We start from the raw sequence: 7,140 nt of genomic DNA on the forward strand, positions 1-7,140 counted from the left end.
AAAAATAAGAAGAAGAAGAAAAAAAAAAAAAGTCCTGGCGTGGCGGCTCACGCCTGTAATCCCAGTGGTTTGGGAGGCCAAGGCGGGCTGATTACAAGGTCAGGAGTTTGAGATCAGCCTGGTCAACATGGTGAAATCCTGTGTCTACTAAAAATACCATCAGCCGGGCATGGTGGCAGGTGCCTGTAATCCCAGTTACTTGGGAGGCTGAGGCAGGAGAATCGCTTGAACCCGGGAAGTGGAGGTTGCGGTGAGCCGAGATCATGCCACCGCACTCCAGCCTGGGCAACTGAGCAGCCTGCGTCTGAGAAAAAACAAAAAAAAAAAAAAAAAAAAAAAAAAGAAGGAAAAGGTCAAAAAGAGAAACGAGGTTGAAAGGACCAAAAGGGGTGTTGGAGTGCCCTCTGCTGGCCAGTGTTGACTCAGGGCTGAGTCAGAACCTGTCAAAGAACCAGGCCGGGCTGAGAACGGAGCTGCCTTGTCCACCTTCCTGAGATCCCTGTCTTCTCGAGAGGAGGGAGCAGCTTCTGTCCCTGCGGGGAGGGGTATCAGTAGATCCCCAGGCACATCTGCTACAGCAGGGACACAGGCTCCCCAGATCTGATACTCTTGCACTGTGAGGGTCTCCTGGCTGGCAACACTTGCTGCAGATGTGGTTGGAGGGAGGAGGCGCAGGAGGCCCAGGGAGGCTTGGTGCGGGCCTGGAATACCGTACTAAGTCATCTGCTCTCAAGCTTGTGATCGCCCCCATTGTCCCCACATCAAGTAGCTGTAACCATGCTGTTCTTCATGGTTATAAAGTGGATCACCTTCAGCCTCTCACTGGTTCCTCACACAGTCCGTGAGAGATTTTCATTCCTCTCAACAGCTGCTTCTCAGAGAGGTTCAGGGACTTGGCCAAGGCCAAGCTTTGTGGTGTCTCAGACCCGAGGCTCCAAGTCCTGCGTTCTTCATGTTCTTCATGTTGCTTCTCAGAGAATCATAGAAATTTGATCTCCTGGCCAGGCATGGTGGCTCATGCCTGTAATCCCATCACTTTGGGAGGCCGGTGGATCACCTGAGATCAGGAGTTCGAGACCAGCCTGGCCAACATGGTGAAACCCTGTCTGTACTGCAAATATACAAATTAGCTGGGTGTGCTAGCGTGTGCCTGTAATCCCAGCTACTAGGGAGGCTGAAATAGCAGAATCGCTTGAACCTGGGAGGAGGAAGTTGCAGTGAGCTGAGATTGCACCACTGCACTCCAGGCTGGGCAACAGAGCAAGACTCTGTCTTAAAAAAAAAAAAAAGAAAGAAAATAAATTCGATCTCCTTGTTGTCTGATGCTTTAGTCACCTGCAGTATCTGTGACACGTGGCCATGCAGTGATGCTGGTCCTCCAGTGCACACCTTGGGGGGCAGAGACCTCCCTTTCCCTGGGGCAGCCGTTCCCGTGGCGGCTGACTGCTTCAGCCTCCTGACTTGGATTCGCCATGCGGAAGACACTTCTTCCTGTCTGTAGTTTCTCTCTCTGGACAAGTTCTCCTCCTTGGGCCATGAAATGAGAATATTCAACCTGCTGCCTGGAGATATTTGAAGATATTATTGGAGATCCCTGAGCCTTTCCCTGGCAGATCCCAATTCTGCTTCACCTGTGTTCCCAACATCACCCAACATTGGCATCATTGGCTCAGCTCTACACCTCCTAGATGGGTCCCTTCTGAGCCCACCCCCATGACCTCAGCCAGGCTGACTCTCCCCTATCGTCTCTGCAGTCTTTTCCTTCTCCACCCCCTGCCACCTGCCTGAGCTCTGTGTGACCCTTAGGATTACCCCAACAGCCTCCTAACAGGCCTCCCTGCCTCCAGCTTTGCCCCTCGGGGCCATTCTTCACTCTACATCAAGAGGATTTTCCTAGGCCTGGTGCAATGGCTCACGCCTGTAATCCCAGCACTTTGGGAGGCCGAGGAGGGAGGATCACGAGGTCAGGAGATGGAGACCATCCTGACTAACACGGTGAAACCCCGGCTCTACCAAAAATACAAAAAATTAGCTGGGCGTGGTGGCGGGCGCCTATAGTCCCAGCTACTCGGGAGGCTGAGGCAGGGGAATGGTGTGAACCCAGGAGGCAGAGGTTGCAGTGAGCCAAGATCGCACCACTGCACTCCAGCCTGGGCAGCAGTGCCAGACTCTGTCTCAAAAAAAAAAAAAAAGGATTTTCCTAAAAACTTTCATCACCAGCGCGCATTGCCTTGCAGTAAGTCCCAACTCCTTCCCCCGTCAGAGGGGACCCTGTGCCCACACACACCCTGGACCTCGGCCTTGTTGAGTGATTCCCCCTAGCTGCTTGGTTTGGGTTTCTGACCTCTTCAATTTGTACTTGTGTGAGGACTGGAGCTGGGAGGAACAGAGGCCCCTTTCAATATGTAGACTCAAGCTGCATGAAGGGGAGCCATGGTCAGAGGTGGGGAGGGACACCACCAGGTCTCAGGAGGCAAGCTCATTTTCCCTCTTCCTTCTCCATATGTGGGCAGATTTTCCTTCCCTCTCAGGCTGCAGGGTGGTAAGTGTCCCAATTCATGAATGACAGGTGCAGCACACAATTAGAGCCAATCTGTCTCTCTCTCTCATCCAGGTTCCTGGGAGAAAACATCAGGTTGGTATGAGCCCACTGCTGTGCAGGGCAGGGGCAGGTGAGAAAACCTGGAGTGCCCATCACTCCAAGGCCCAACCCTGGTGTCTGCCCAGCAGCCTCCCTACCCTCACCCAGGTCTGAGCCTGCTGCTTCTCCTCTGGGCTCTAAGGTTATCCTGGGTTCACTCTGCATAGTGGACAATGTCTGTTCAGAACCCCCTTCTCCTAGAATCCCCCACTTCCCCCATAACACGTAAAGCAGCCACTTTCTTTTCTTTTCTTTTTTTTAAGACGGACTCTCACTCTGTTGTCCAGGCTGGAGTGCAGTGGGGGCAATCTCAGCCCACCGCAACTTCTGCCTTCTGGGCTCAAGCAATTCTCCTGCCTCAGCCTCCCGAGTAGCTGAGATTACAGGTGCACATCACCATGCTCAGCTTTTTTTTTTTTTTTTTTTTGAGACAGAGTCTCGCTCTGTGGCCCAGGCTGGAGTGCAGTGGCTTTATCTTGGCTCACTGCAACCTCCGCTCCCGGGTTCAAGCCATTCTCCTGTCTGAGAACCCAAGTAGCTGGGATTACAGGTGCCCACCACCACGCCTGGCTAATTTTTGTAGTTTTAGTGAGATGGGGTTTCACCATGTTGGCCAGGCTGGTCTTGAACTCCTGACCTCAGGTGATCCACCCGCCTTGGCCTACCAAAGTGCTGGGATTACAGGTGTGAGCTACCACGCCTGGCCCCTACTATTTTTGTCTGATGCCAGGTAGTGTGGTGTGTGTGTAATCCCAACTACTCGAGAGGCTGAGGCAGAAGGATTCCTTGAGACTGGGAATTCAAGTCCAGCTTGGGCAACACAACAAGATCCCCCCTTCTAAATCTATATATGTGTGTGTATGTGTGTGTGTGTGTGTGTGTGTGTGTGGTGTGTATATATATGTGTGTATGTGTATGTATATATATGTATATAAATATGTATATTTGATGATTTCCTCATAATTAGATTCAGGTTAAAACATTTACAGCAAGAATGCTGCCTAGGTGGTATCGTGTACTTTCTGTAGCACATCTGGGGACAGACAATGTCAGTGGTGACGCTGAGCTGGATCACCTGCTTAAGGTGGAGCCCACCAGATTATCCATGGTAAAGGTGCCTTTCTCCTTTTCCAGGTTTTTACTAAGATAGAATTCAGAGTCCATGATTCCAGGTCAACTTCTCTAAGTACTTCATGGGCCCTTTCAATACGTAGACTCAAGTTGTTTTTTCTAGAAAGTTTCCCCTTTTTGTCAGGGGAGGGGTTATGCTTTTGTTTGATATTTTTTTTCTGTTGTTTTTCTGTTTTCTGTTAGTTTTTCTTCAGGCACTCCAATTATGTGTATGTTGGATTATCTTTGCATATCTTCTTTAGCCATGTCTTTCTCTTTCTCTCTGACACTTAAAAAATATCTTTTTTTTTTTTTTCCTTTGAGATATGTCTCCCTCTGTCGTCTAGGCTAGAGTGCAGTGGCTCAATCTTAGCTCACCACAGCCTCAACCTCCTGGGCTAAAGTGATCCTCCTACCTTAGCCTCCTGAGGAGCTGGGACTACAGACATGCACCACTATGCCTGGCTAATTTTTAATTTTTTTGTAGAGATGAGGTTTCACTTTGTTGCCTAGGCTGGTCTTGAACTCCTGGATGCAAGCAACTCTTCTGTCTCAGCCCCCCAAAGTGCTGAGATTACAGGTATGCACCACTAAAAAACTCTTTTTATTGATTTTGTTTCTGTTCTCTTGGTTCTTTTCATTTCTTTCATGAATCTCTTATTATATTTTCCATTAAATTTAATTTCCTGTTACAATATCTTTCAATTTATTCATTTGAATTTTTTATTTTATTTTATTTCATATTTTTATTTTTTTGAGATGGAGTCACCCAGGCTGGAGTGCAGTGGTGCGATCTCGGCTCACTGCAAACTCCGCCTCCTGGGCTCAAGTGATTCTCCTGCCTCAGCTTCACAAGTAGCTGGGATTACAGGTGTGCACCACCACATCTGGCTAATTTTTATATTTTTAGTAGAGACAGATACCTGTCTCTACTGGTTTCACCATGTTGGCTAGGCTGGTCTTGAACTCCTGATATCAGATGATCTGTCCCCTTGGCCTCCCAAAGTGCTGGAATTACAGGTGTGAGCCACTGCGCCTGGCCATATTTTTAGTATTTTTAATTTTTATTTTTATGGGTGAGTACCTTGCAATTTAATCATCATTTCTGAAATGATTTTAACTTTTCTTTAATTTCTTTTTTTTGAGACAGCGTCTCACTACATTGCCCTGGCTGGAGTTCAGTGGCACAGTCTCAGCTCACTGCGACCTCTGTCTCCCAGGCTCAAGAGATCCTTCCATCTCAGTCTCCCATGTAACTGGGACTACAGGCGTGTGCCACCACACCTAGCTAAATTTGTATTTCTTACTGTGTTGCCCAGATCTGCCACTTTTTCTTGAATTTGTTTCCTAATTTTTGTTAACTTTCATTTCCTGCTTTTCTCCTTTTTTGGTCTATTTCTGTTTGGTGTTTTAAAATTTCTTATTTAAAGGGTTTTTATACTGCAAAGGCTTATGTAAGAATACTTGATTTGGGTTGGAGTATTGTGTTACAGTTTTCTACTTGGTATTTTTCTGGAGGAGAATTTTGATCAGCTAAAATGTTTTGATTCTCACTTTCTATTTTTTTCTTATAGTAGATTCGTATGAATGTTTGCTTTTTTCAGTTCATGTTAAAGTATCTGCTATTTCCCTTGACCAGCAATACAGGCATTTGCAGACAGAAGCAGGGGGTTTGGGTGACTTACTAGGTTTCTTAGTTCAAGGGCACCCTCTTCTAAAGAAGTTTTCTCCCCAGGCTCTGTTGCCCAGGCTGGTGTGCAGTGGCACCATCTCAGCTCATTGCAGCCTCAACCCCCTGGGCTCAAGCGACCCTCCTGCCTCAGGCCTCCCCCATCTTCCCCCAGCAGCTGGGACTACAGATGCATACCCCCACACCCAGCTAATTTTTGTATTTTTTGTAGTGATGAGGTTTTACCATGTTGTCTAGGCTGGTCTCGAACTCCTGAACTCAAGTGATCCGCCTGCCTCAGCTCTACAAAGTGCTGGGATTACAGGTGTGAGCCCAGCCTCTAAAGAAGTTTTTCAAAAAATCAATGATACTTTTGTTGTGGGGAGGGGATGATATGTCTTTTGATTTTGTGATTGTTATTGCTTTTGTAAAACCTTTAACTTCCACAGCTTACTCCCTTATCTGCGTTCACCACCAAACTTTCAAGGGACGCCTTCCCCTTTCGGGTCGCCCCTTCTCCGCTCCACTTCCTCAGCCCTTTCTAGACCGCGACTCTGGTCCTGCACATTCTCAGTTCCCCCAGAAGTCGGTGTTCTGATCCACTGGGCATCAGCCCTTTCTCAGCATTGCCCCAGTTAGGGCAGGACTTGCTCTCTCTGGGGTCGTTGTTTGTGTCTACACTCAGGCCTTGGCTGCCCTCTCCTCTTTTGTATGGAGTCTCCACCTGACTGTGTACTCTGTGGGCTCCAGACCTTGTTCTGTCATTTTCAGATGTTTATTTCTCTACTTGGTTGTGGATGGAGTTTGCAGTGCTCCCTCCACAGATGATGCTGAGGGCAGGGGGTAGGAATGACTTTCTTTGATCTCCCTGTTGTTCTGCATGGCTTTGGGGGGATATGCAGAGAGGCTCGGTTACAGTGGCTGCTATTATCCTAAGGGAGTCTGGAAGGTAGCTCACATCTTCTCAGTGAACAGGCAGTGACCATCAGCAAGTTACACATGTGTTGTCAAGTCCGTTCCTGTTATTTTCTTTTACAGTTTTTACATTTATTGCCTAAATTGGCCAGAGGTATCCTGTTGTGTGCAGCTGGAGAAACCTAGCTGTAGCAGCGTGTTTCCTGCCACCTGGATGAGGCTGGATTGCAGGGTGAGGCGGAGGTGAGCTAGACGGAGAGGTGGAGATGCTTGGAGCTCCTGTTTCAAGCCATCTCGAATGCAGGGGCATTTCTGGGAACTGGACAGCTTTGGAATTCCTTTATTTATTTATTTACAGACATGGTCTCACTCTGTCACCCAGGGTGGAGGGCAGCGATGCAATCTCAGCTCACTGCAGCCTACGTCCTGTGTTCCAGTGATCCTCCCACCTCAGCCTCCTGAGTAGCTGTGACCACAAGCACATGCCACCATACCTGACTAATTTTTTTTTTTTTTGTCTCGCTCTGTCGCCCGGGCTGGAGTGTAGTGGCCGGATCTCAGCTCACTGCAAGCTCCACCTCCCAGGTTTACGCCATTCTCCTGCCTCAGCCTCCCGAGTAGCTGGGACTACAGGCGCCCAGCACCTCGCCCGGCTAGTTTTTTTTGTATTTTTTTAGGAGAGACGGGGTTTCACCATGTTAGCCAGGAGGGTCTCGATCTCCTGACCTCGTGATCCGCCCGTCTCGGCCTTCCAAAGTGCTGGGATTACAGGCTTGAGCCACCGCGCCCGGCCTTTTTTTTTATT

This window comes from Piliocolobus tephrosceles, chromosome 5 (genome assembly GCF_002776525.5).
Source record: "Piliocolobus tephrosceles isolate RC106 chromosome 5, ASM277652v3, whole genome shotgun sequence".
NCBI lineage: Eukaryota > Metazoa > Chordata > Mammalia > Primates > Cercopithecidae > Piliocolobus > Piliocolobus tephrosceles.